This window comes from Astatotilapia calliptera, chromosome 19 (assembly GCF_900246225.1).
Source record: "Astatotilapia calliptera chromosome 19, fAstCal1.2, whole genome shotgun sequence".
Classification (NCBI taxonomy): Eukaryota; Metazoa; Chordata; class Actinopteri; order Cichliformes; family Cichlidae; genus Astatotilapia; species Astatotilapia calliptera.
The window spans coordinates 23,048,920-23,061,622 of record NC_039320.1 but is presented as its reverse complement, the minus strand read 5'-3'; positions in this window follow the sequence as shown (position 1 = coordinate 23,061,622).

The following is a 12,703-nucleotide window of genomic DNA, read 5'->3' as shown; positions in this document are numbered from 1 at the left end:
AATAGGTGTCTTTCTATCACTTTAAATCCTATAATCTCACATCCTCCTCCTTTTTTCAGTCTGACCTGGATTTTCTGCTCTCGTAAACAACTGATCTTTTCCTCTGACCTCAAACTAGTAAGACTGCTCCGTGAATGATGGATTGGTGCAACACGGTGGCCCATTTAAAGTTAACTCCTCTACTTTACGGTACGTCTGATGCAACCACGTGATAGGCCTTGCAGTATGCCAGTGTGTCAGCCGCATGCTTGCAACAAAACTCAAAGCTTTTTGGTTTATTTAATATTCAGACTGTATTCATACCCTGTTATACCGCTTTAAGAAGACTATCATTTGGATATACTTCAAGCAGAATGTGTTCTTGCAGCCTGTAGCACAATCCTATGCTTGATGTCTCTTATTACTTCTCACAGTTGTATGAAAGCAGAGAGGCAGGGATCACACCTGTTCGCATGCCGTAAAAACGGCTTACTGGAGGGTTGTTCCTGACTCTAATGTTTATACCATCCTCTACATTGTCCCCACAGGCCACTGAAAACACTGTGGATTATTTAATAGTGCTGTATACTGATGGTAGGCTACAGTTTCACTGCCGCTTTATTATCCAAAGCTGGGAAAGCTATCTTTCAATTGAAGATATGGAGACTGCATAAGCAAGAGGCATCATTCACTGCTGTGGTTTAAACGCCCTCGCAGAACACCTTATTCAATTGTGAAGTGCACACAAGTCAAGGGGCAAGGCAACCTCCCTGTACACATTAAATCTAGGTTTGCAGATAAATTGGCCAGAGCATGGCCAGAGATTGCTTTGATTTATGGGGTAATTACACAGGTTTGTTGCAGCATTGACATGCTGGGCTGTCTGTGCTTCAGTTTTTGTGCATGGTTAATAACAATGAGGCTGTCAGGTCTCTGAGGCAAGCAGACAAGTCTGATGTTACCGGTAGTATGATGTGTGCGGTGGCATATCTCATGTAGCAACCACAACTCATATAGAGGCATGTTATATTACACTGCAGTCTCCAGCATGTCTGCGCATCTTGGCTCAGAGAGTAATCAGATAAGATAATGTAGTCAAGAGAGAGGGAGAGAGAGCAATAACTATAACACCCCCTGTCAGGATGGGAGTGCATCCCTGGGAGGGAGGATCTATCACTCTCGGCGCTCACGTACACAGTCACGCCTGATGCACACACTTACACCCACACCCACGCACAAAGCTGAGCAGAGAAGACGGGGCTGTGAGCACTGGCCGTAGACAAGGGAGGATGTTTATAAAGCTGCCAGGCTCAGTGCATCTTTCAGGTTGCATTATGTGTGCTATCCTAATTGGTGGTGGTGGAGGCAGAGGTGGGCCTCACTGGAGGTTCAACCAGAGGCTACAAGTTTCATACCATCGCAACAGCTCATATTTCACTGTACTCAGTGTGCTAAGAGGGTCTCTCTCACTGACACACATTCGAAACTTACACATTCACAAAGTGTGTTGTGAGCGAACGCACATGGACACATCAAAATTCATAAAGAAAAATGTTCTCTTTATGTAACGGTTATGTGACTACAAATCTACTCAGCACCACAGTCACACCAAAATTAAAAAAGGCATTCTTTTACAGATCCCGAACCCTAACCCTACATCTCAGATTCATTCAACTGCAGTCACTCCAGTGATCTAATGCAACTATAGTGCTTTTCTTCATCAGAAAGAAGAGTGAAGCAATTCCTTTTTAACTGTGTTCTTTAATTACTGTTCTTTAACATGAGAGAGTATAAAGTACAAAAGATGCTGCAGTGTACTTGAAAAATATCTTACAGTATTTTGCATTTAATTTGCTGTAAGTAATTGTTAAAATTACCCATTCTAGGCTGTGAAAGTCTCTACTGAATTCTCTCGTACAGTAGCTACAGACGGGATAATAGATGCTTTTAGAAGATGAAAAAAAAATCTCAAAAGGCACAGCTAAAGCCCAACGGTTTTAGTGATGTACTTATGTGTGATAGTTTTTCAGTTATAATATGCAGTTATTTATGGATAGAAATATAATGATTTATTATCCTAGATGAGAGACAAAATACAATTACACATCCATTTATCCATTTCAAGTCTTGGGGGACTGGAGGCTATGTTAGCTGTGACAGGGGGGAAGGCAGGGTACACCCTGGACAGAGAACCATTCGCACTCTCTCTCACACCTACAGCCAATTTAGAGTCACCAGTTAACCTAAAATGCATTTCTTTGGAATATGAGAGAAAGTCAGAAAGGCCCTTCAAAGACTGGTTTGAATCCAGGATCTTCTTTCTGTGTAGTGACAATGCTAACCGGTGCACCACCTGTGCCACCCAATTGAGTTAGTTTTTGAAATATAAAATTGTTTTGCCAACTGCGTATAGTCGTAGGTGGGTGAAGATATTGAGAAGTTGTGTTCTATTCTCCATAGTAACCTCTCACACTATTGCAGATGCTTTCTGAAACAGTTCTCATTTACTAAACATATTTTTTTGACCACTAGTGAAAAAGAAATTGTCACTTTATGTACCAGTCAACATCATTTTATCCATCCCTCCATTTTCCTATCCAGTTCTCGAATTCAGGAGCCCCCAGCTGTCACAGGGTAAAGGGCAAAGTACACCCTGAACAGATCGCCAGTCCATTACAGAGTTAATATAAAAAGACAGACAACAAGTTCACACTTGCAGGCCATTTACAATCACCAATTATCCTAGCATGTATATCTCTGGTATACAGAAAAAAGCTTGAGCATGCACACACGTGCAGGGTAAACATACAAACTCCACATAGAAGGAGCATAACCAGCTGGTGGATTCAATCCTGGCACTATCTTGCTTCAGGTGACAGCACTAACCACTGTATTACCTATAGAATATGTAAATTTTCCAAGCCCGTGAGATTACGACACCTTTTTCAAATGGATCTTTACTGAGCAAATGAGAGAAACAGATTTCCTCTGAGTCAGAAGCCCACTTATAGCACACAGACCTCACATGCAGCACTAGGCTTTTACTCTGACTGCATCTTTCACTGTCTCAGCTACAATTCCCCTGGATAAAGTTTGCATCAAATGTAGTGCCTCTGCTCTGCCCCCTCCAACACCTTCTCCACCCAGTCAACCAGCAAGGACTTTGCTCTAGTGCAAAGTGGTGAGCTCTGTCTGATCACTGGGCTGAGCAGATCCCACTGCAACAGACTTGAGGGGCTCGACTGTGTGATTAAGCAAGCCTCGGTTCCACCAGAGGGCCACCGGAGCAGATGTTCTCATTAAAAATGCAGGCTCTGTGAGCGAAGAAGATTGCCTTGTTCCAGGCAAAACCTGGCCGGAGGTTGAAAGCTCTCATTTCTCTCACTTGTAAAGCCAGCCAAGTTTCAATGCCTCTACACCCTTTAAACAACGTGGCAACCACAAAAAATGAATTATTCCAACAGAATCATGCAATCTTGGGTTATTCTACTTACTCCACTGGTAAAAGGAAAATGGATTGCTTCAGCTGTGTGTTATAATTAAGCATGTGGTTTTCCACTTTTTCTGGCTTCCTCACTTGTATCATAGTGTTTATAAAATGTAGTAGGCTGGCTTAGATCTCTCATTCCTGGGTAATTTTCAAACATATTATTTGGCGACCGGAGCAAAGAGAGACAAACATTTTTACCTTTAAAAGGAAAGATGACTGTCTATGAACACTCTGTGTTTTAGGGCTTAAGAACAAGGTGCCGATGACAGCTTTGGATATTCCTCGGTTTCCCAGCTGGCACCTAGACGAAGACTGCTACAATTAACATAAAACTACAGTGCACTAAAAAGTGATGCAGCACTCCAGAGGGTACAACTAAACCCACAGTACACAGCTGCTTAATAGAATTGGGGATATCTATCAAAAGCTTGTGTAAACCCTCAGTGAGACAGCAGCGGTCTAAAAATCTTTGTTGAACCCTGAAGATAATCCCTGGGCATTAAATATTGTCAACACAGACAGAGTTTGGTCTATGAAGCTAAAGTTGTTGGAAAGTTAAAGGGGGGGGATTTGTGTGATCTTGTGGGGCATTCTGGTTTTCATCAAACAACCAACAGTGGGGTGGATGGAGTTTGACGGTAGGGGTTACACGAGCTAGTCACAGTTAGTGAGTTTATGTGTACTTACATGTGCAGATGTGCAGAGCATGTGGGAGGAAAGGTTACTGATGGATTATAGCCCTCACCTTTGGGACTGAACCCATTACTGCCCTTTCTCTCACCCTCTCTCCAACATGCTCACCACCTCTTATTCCTCCGTTCCATCTCCTTCTTTCTCCTTTTTCTTCTCTTCTGTTCTACTCTGCAACACATGTGCACACACACACACACACACACACACGCACACACACATGCTAAAAAACAGCAGTTCCCTCACCACATGAGCAGACACACGCAAACTATTAGGTTGAAATGTTGGGGGGAGGCAAAGCACACACTTAACATGAATGCCAAACAGAGGATCCTTCCCTGCTGCTGGTGGCTGCCGACCAAAGAGGCCTTAAGCTTCCTGCTGTATATGCCCCGACATTATTTCCCAAGGTGTAAAAGAATGCCGCTTACAACAACGCACACCTCGCCATGTTCTCGTTACATATTTTCGTCCAGCTGAGAATGGTGTTAAAGCCACAGCTGCGTGACGCTGATGTTTCACTTAAATGCTACGAAGCGTTTGGATGACGCCTGCTGATACTGCTGTCTGCACATAAAGATACTGAGTGTGAGCTAAAGTTGCTGTCAAGTACTTTGTGTTTGTTTAAAAAATGTTTTTGGCTCTATTTTCGTGTTGTTTGTTTAAGTCCAAGTATTTCTAGAGCGCATCCCGGGATGCGCTTTATGTGGCAAAGAAAATCTATCGCAAGATACTTCAATCAAAGCGTAAAAGAGGATGCTGTTGGTTGCTTTTGGTCACAGAAAACAGCTAATGACTTGTTAAAAAGGTTATTAGAGTAGAGTAATGTGTAGTTTGGCTCAAACTGGGAGCAAGTGCCCCAAAAGGAAACGCATCAGCATCATTAAGGAGGGTTTCGGAGACTACGCTGTAATCTAATGATGCAAATGCAGCCATATACACGTGCACTGGTGTGCGCACATGTATACGCACAATTCTATTCACAGATTTATGGAAGATTCTTGTTTCTTCCAGCAGTTTCAATGATGCTCTTTAATGATTTATCATAGCAATATGAGGTGGTAAATACTACCAGACATTTTACATGATTCACTTTTTTCCTCTTAAATAATGTGCTGATGTCACTTTGTAGATTATCGGGGAGGGAGAGAGTTCATTGTGCTCAGCAATAGCTCTTGGTGTCTGTCTGCTGTTTGTAAGTGTAACTCTCCATGTATATAGTCCATAAAACAAATGGCAGTTGTGTAGAACAGATTGTGTTGTTAAAGGAAACATTGTTTGTCACATTCAAAGGCAAGCAGAATTTCAACATAAAAAGTGCAATAACCTCTACATTACAGAGATTTATGTGGCTCTGGATGGCACGCTTCTTCCATACTGAGGATTGCCAGGTAGTAAATTAGGAAATGCCTTTTGGCAAAAACTGTACCCTCTACATCCAGGCACTCACACAAACACACACAGGCACACTGTAAGGCATGCTTACTATTTTCCATCACTGACTTGTGCACCAATATACACTCACTGGACACTTTATTAGATCTGACCCCCTTTTGTCTTCAGTACTGCCTGAATTATTATACACAGATTCAAGTTCTGGAAACATTGCTCAGAGATTTTGGTCATAGTAACATGATAGCATCACACAGTTGCTGTAGATTTGTCGTCTGTGCATTCATGATGCAAAACTCCTGCTCCACCACATCCCAAAGGTGCTCTATTGGAAGGGGATCTGACTATATGGGTCATGTGAGTACAACAAACTCATTGTCTTGTTGAAGAAACCAGTTTGAGATGATTTGAGCTCTGTGACATGACACGTTATCCTGCTGGTAGGAGCCATCAGGAGTTTAATTTCTCCATCTAAAAGCTAATTAACTAATCCTGTTGTTTACACCAAATCCTGTCTCACCACCCTAATGTTGCAGCAGAAATTGAGATTCATCAGAGCAGGCGACAATTTTCTCTTCTATTGTCTGCAAATTGTAGTCTCAGTTTCCTGTTCTTTGCTGGCAGGAGCAGTGTTGGTCAAGTTACTTGAAAAAAGTAATCAGTAACTAATTACTGATTACTTCCCCAAAAAGTAATCCCGTTACTTTACTGATTACTTATTTTCAAAAGTAATTAATTACTTAGTTACTTAGTTACTTAGTTACTTTTTAAAAACACGATTTACAACCTGAAGAGGTGATAAAGCGATAGATCTTTCAGCCCAATTCTACTTTTTCTACATAATCCATCATACAAAATGTAATCAAATGGAAAAGTCTCTTTTTTTTAACTTGTTTTATCATTTTTAATCTTTTAACTTTATGCATCAAGCAAAAATTTTATTATATGCAACATTCTCTGAGTTGAATAAATGAGTTTAACATTTAAACCTATTTTCTGCACATTCCAGCACATAAAATAAAATAATTTTTTGTGTTTACACTCACTCTTTCAAATAGATGCAAGTAAAACACAGCAGAACATAAATAAAGTCAAAGACTCAGCGGTCCTGTTGCTCTATTTTCACCTGTAAAGCAGGACTGCAGTAGGCGGAGGTTTACCCTGGTGCAGGTGTGCAGCGGTCAGTGGAAGGATACGGCAGTGTCTCTGTGAGTTTCCCATTACATCGTTTCGCTCTTGGTGCTTCCTTGGAAGTTTAGGGTTTTTTTTCGCTGTAAAAAGAAGTTTTCTTCCCACGCACGATGGACGCTAATGTTTTTGTCACTTTTTATGGAATCAAACTCAAAGTAAGGTCAGTACTTCCACACTTTAAACGCTGCATGCTCATACTCTCTCCCGCACTCGATATGTGATCCATTGTTGATCTGCACACAGCTGTTGTCACTAACGGCGCACTCGCTTACGTCACTGTCGTGAGACATTCTCGCAAAAAATCACGGTTTTAGTAACGCAGTAACGCAGCGTTCCTACGGGAAAGTAACGGTAATCTAATTACCGATTTTGCAATAGTAATCCCTTACTTTACTCGTTACTCGAAAAAAGTAATCAGATTACAGTAACGCGTTACAAGTAACGCGTTACTGCCCATCTCTGGGCAGGAGTGGCACCAAGTGTAGACTTCTAATGCTTCAGACCATTCTGTGAAAAAGACCATGTCAACTAAAACTAAATAAAAACTAAGTCAAAAAACTATGACTGAAACTAAATCAAAATTTGCTGGTGGGAAATTTCTGAACTACTGAGCTCATTCTATCTAGCACTAACAACCATGCCACGTTCAAAGTCACTTTAATCACCTTTCTTCTGCATTTTGATCCTCAAACTGAACTGAACAGGTAATCTTGACATGTTTGCATAGCTAAATGTATTGAGTTGCTACCATATGACTGGCTGACTCGATATTTGCATAAACAGGCAGCTGAACAGGTGTACCTAAAACATGGCTGGTGCATGTCTAGTGATATTTTTAAACGGACACACAAACACACACAGAGTCTAAATAATGTAAAGGACAGAAAACTGATTAAACACAATATTCACAATACTCATCTCTCATGCTTTCCCTCTTTTTCTTGTGACATTTGATCAAGCCAAAAGATTTAATGTGAGCTGAAAGCTGTTGTCTGTCACATTCACATATCCACAGACGCACTACAAGTACACACACTAATTTCCAGTGTGACTATGCTTTATTAATGGAGAGACAGGGCTGCATATCTAATGGCGACAGCAAGTGAGAGCGAAGAGGCTGCTGGGTATGATCCATTTACATGCATGCTAATAACGGAGCACATTGGGCCCGGGATGAGCAAAAGATCTCTCTATAATCGACCATCCATCATTAAGATGTGACTTTCCCATCAGACACAGTGCGTCATTACTCTGCACACACAACAGGCAAACAAAGATGCACAAACACACTCACTCAAAATCACTTTATCTGCAATAGTTCCTTGCTTTCATCACCTTTGCACACACTGTGTATTTGTATCAGTCGGGACGCATGAGAAGCACAGTCACCGAGTGGAACAAGTAAAAGTTAACAAGCTTTCACAATGGCACAGCTCTACTCAAAAGGGTCTTTGTAAAGCTAGACTTCTCTTTCAGTAATGAAGCATGTGTCAGAAGCTGGCTCACCTCTGTAAAAGACAGTGACCTGAAACTGCACACACTCACATACTCATGCACACACAACTTTATCCCTGCACGTATATAGCTTATGAGATTACTGATGGAGTTCTGAATTCCACTGCACAATAAATGTCATCCACGTGTTCCAACTACAGGGCGGCCTCATGAGTCCTGCAGTGGTTTAGGAGGTCATTGTTGAGGGAAAGGTAGCTGGTCTCCTGTGGCCCAGTGTCAAACCTCAGCTCTCACGGCTGCTTGCTCCTCTCGGAGGAGGAAATGAGTAGCGGTGTCTGCTTTCCACTCAAGGGAGTGAGAGCACTTTGGGGTCCTTGTGCTCTTCAAATGGCACACATTTAGGCAGTCTGTAAATGCACCTACCAAAACAGAGAACAACTTAATGATGTTGGATTAACCAAGCACAGTTTAAGTGTGAATTCCACCCTTTCCTTTATTTAATTAATTAATTAATTTTTACTATGGCTGGTACTTCTTTTTAGGATTCTTGTTATCCTTTATACTACAAAAAGGCCATTTAATCAAAGCAATTTTACCTTTACTGTATGAGCTAAGTGTGAATTTAAAATGAAATTGAAGTTGAATTTTTATACTTGTGTTAATTGTGTGATTTGTGAAGGGTTGTTAGCTTTAGTTTATTTGGTAATAGTTTAGTAGCTGGTCAATGTTACCACATTTATGTTTTATTTGGGTTATTAACCCTCTCGAGGCAGGCGTTGCCGATTTGCAACAGTTGAAAACTAACAACCTGATTACCCCACATACATAGTTTTTTTTTTACTCAGAAGTACCACTGCAGGACTTGGTTGTGCATTAGCAACAAAAAGTTTAATTTGAGCCTGAGAGGGTTAAAACTTTTTTGCCGTTATCTGATATCTTAGATGTTCTGGTTCTTGAGCAATTCCTCTCAGATTTCTTCTTCTATTCGTCACTGATTGAAGAAAATAAAAACAACCCCAGGTTTCTGTTCAGCACTGTAGCCAGGCTGACAAAAGGTCAGAGCTCTTTTGAGCCAACCATCCCTTTAATGTTAACTAGTAATGACTTCATGAACTTCTTCACAAATAACATTTTTATCATTAGAGAAAAAATTACCAATAATCATCCCACAGATGTAATATTATCTACAGCTACTCTTAGTACCATTGATGTTAAGTTAGACTCTTTTTCTCCAGTTGATCTTTCTGAGTTAACTTCAATAATTACTTCCTCCAAACCATCCACGTGTCTTTTAGACCCCATTCCTACAAAACTGCTCAAAGAAATTTTATTAAATTAATTAATTATTCGATCTTAAATATGATCAACCTATCTCTAATAATCAGCTATGTACCACAGGCCTTCAAGCTGGCTGTAGTTAAACTTTTACTCAAAAAGCATCTCTAGACCCAGCAGTCTTAGCTAATTATAGGCCAATCTCCAACCTTCCATTCTTATCGAAAATCCTTGAAAGAGTAGTTGTCAAACAGCTAACAGATCATCTGCAGAGGAATGGCTTATTTGAAGAGTTTCAGTCAGGTTTCAGAGTTCATCACAGCACAGAAACAGCTTTAGTGAAGGTTACAAATGATCTTCTTATGGCATCTGACAGTGGACTCATCTCTGCGCTTGTCCTGCTAGACCTTAGTGCAGTGTTCGATACTGTTGACCATAATATCCTATTAGAGCGATTAGAACATGCTGTAGGTATTACAGGTACTGCGCTGCAGTGGTTTGTATCATATCTATCTAATAGACTCCAATTTGTACATGTAAATGGAGAGTCCTTTTTCACACACTGAGGTTAATTATGGAGTTCCACAGGGTTCAGTGCTAGGACCAATTCTGTTTACATTATACATGCTTCCCTTAGGCAGCATCATTAGAAGACATAGCATAAATTTTCACTGCTATGCAGATGACACCCAGCTCTATCTATCTATGAAGCCAGATAACACACAAATTGCAGGAATGTCTAAAAGACATAAAGACCTGGATGGCTGCTAACTTTCTGCTTCTTAATTCAGATAAAACTGAGGTTATTGTACTTGGCCCTGAAAATCTTAGAAATATGGTATCTAACAAGATTCTTACTCTGGATGGCATTACTTTGGCCTCCAGTAACGCTGTGAGGAACCTTGGAGTCATTTTTGACCAGGATATGTCCTTCAATGCACATATTTAACAAATATGTAAGACTGCGTTCTTCCATTTGCACAACATCTCTAAAGTTAGAAATATCCTGTCTCTTAGTGACGCTGAAAAACTAGTTCATGCATTTATTACTTCCAGGCTGGACTACTGCAATTCATTATTATCAGGATGTCCTAAAAACTCGCTGAAAAGCCTTCAGCTAATCCAAAATGCTGCAGCAAGAGTCCTGACAGGGACTAGAAAGAGAGAGCATATTTCTCCTGTTTTGGCTTCCCTTCATTGGCTTCCTGTTAAATCCAGAATTGAATTCAAAATCCTGCTCCTCACATACAAGGTCTTAAATAATCAGGCCCCATCTTATCTTAATGACCTTGTAGTACCATATAGAGATGGCACGATACCACTTTTTTATGTCCGATACCGATACCGATATCATAAATTTGGATATCTGCCGATACCGATATGAATCCGATATAGTGTTTTTTAATCAACAAAACTGTTTTTTTAAATATCTTGCTGCATTTTGCAAGTCTGCAAGTTCATACTCAAGTTTAAAACAACAACTACACTAAAGCTATTCTGTTATACCTGTATACAAAAAAAATATTTCATAGTTCAGCAATACTGATCAATCTAATAAACTTAGACCTACACCATCCTCCCTATTCTGGTATTTTAAAGAGTACTTAGCAGAAATATTAAGCAACCTAACTAATAGGGTTCCAACTCCCAGAAACAACAAAAATAAATAAATAAAAAATAGGGAACCACCCCTCACGCGCCACCTCATGATGCTTAATCGACGTAATCAACCTTAATTTGATGCAGTGTGAAAAAAAATGCACAGAAATCAATTATTTTTCAAGAAATATTAAATAGATTCAACATCTTTCTTCAACAAAATTGCAGACTGCACAGATGGTACCTTCCCAAAGGAAAAAGTACTATAGCTTACTAGGGTATATATATTAGACTTAATAGTCACTATATACAGTAATTGACTTCTATTCATTTTACATCAAATTAAAACTTTGTGTGTCAGATAATTATTTATTAAAAGCTTGACATTTTAAATGAGAATAAGAAAGAAAAGTATGTCTTTGTGCCCCCTTTTCCCAGTTAATGCCCTATCGGCCCCCCTGGCTAAACTTTGCTAGATCCGCCCCTGCACAGCTACGTAGAAAAAGATCCTGGTGTAGAAATTAATATTAAATTAATTCTAACAACAGCTTATCAAGCTTAAACGTGCTGCTGTTGTTCAGCCGCTGGTTTCCTCTTTCTGGTGCAAAGTGGGCCAAAAACAAAGACGGACTCGCGACAGAAAAGCCGATCAGCTGATCATTTAAGCAGTTTCACGATTGAAGTAGCAGCCGGAGAGCGAGAAGCAGTCGCTCGTTAAGCTTAACGCAGGAATGCTTTACAAACATTCAGAGATGGACTTACACACTTGCTTTACTTCTCTCGGGGATAACTTTGTCGGAGATGAAATGCCAGGTTGCTAGCGAAGCTCCAAATGCTATCCAGACCACAGGTCCCGCATGCCACAGCCGCTCTATCACGTGATGCATACTGCTCCGACATGCTAACGTTCTGAGGTGAGTTACGGCGTGTTGCAAGTTTTGTGAGGTGCTTTCGTGATATTTAATGGATCGGATTACATTTTTTATTTTTCTCCGATATCCGATCCAGTCATTTAGGTCAGTATCGGACCGATACCGATACGTAATATCGGATCGGTCCATCTCTAGTACCATATCACCCTATTAGAGCACTTCGCTCTCGCTCTGCAGGCCTACTTGTTGTTCCTAGAGTATTTAAAAGTAGAATGGGAGGCAGAGCCTTCAGTTTTCAGGCCCCTCTTCTGTGGAACCAGCTTCCAGTTTGGATTCGGGAGACAGACACTATCTCTACTTTTAAGATTAGGCTTCAAACTTTCCTTTTTGCTAAAGCATATAGTTAGGGCTGGACCAGGTGACCCTGAATCCTCCCTTAGTTATGCTGCAATAGAGGTGGCTGCTGGGGATTCCCATGATGCATTGCGTTTTTCCTTTTCCAGTCACCTTTCTCACTCACTATGTATTAACAGACCTCTCTGCATATCTGTTATTAACCTCTGTCTCTCTTCCACAGCATGTCTTTATCCTGTCTTCCTTCTCTCACCCCAACCGGTCGCAGCAGATGGCCCCGCCCCTCCCTGAGCCTGGTTCTGCCGGAGGTTTCTTCCTGTTAAAAGGGAGTTTTTCCTTCCCACTGTCGCCAAAGTGCTTGCTCATAGGGGGTCATATAATTGTTGGGTTTTTCTCTGTATCTATG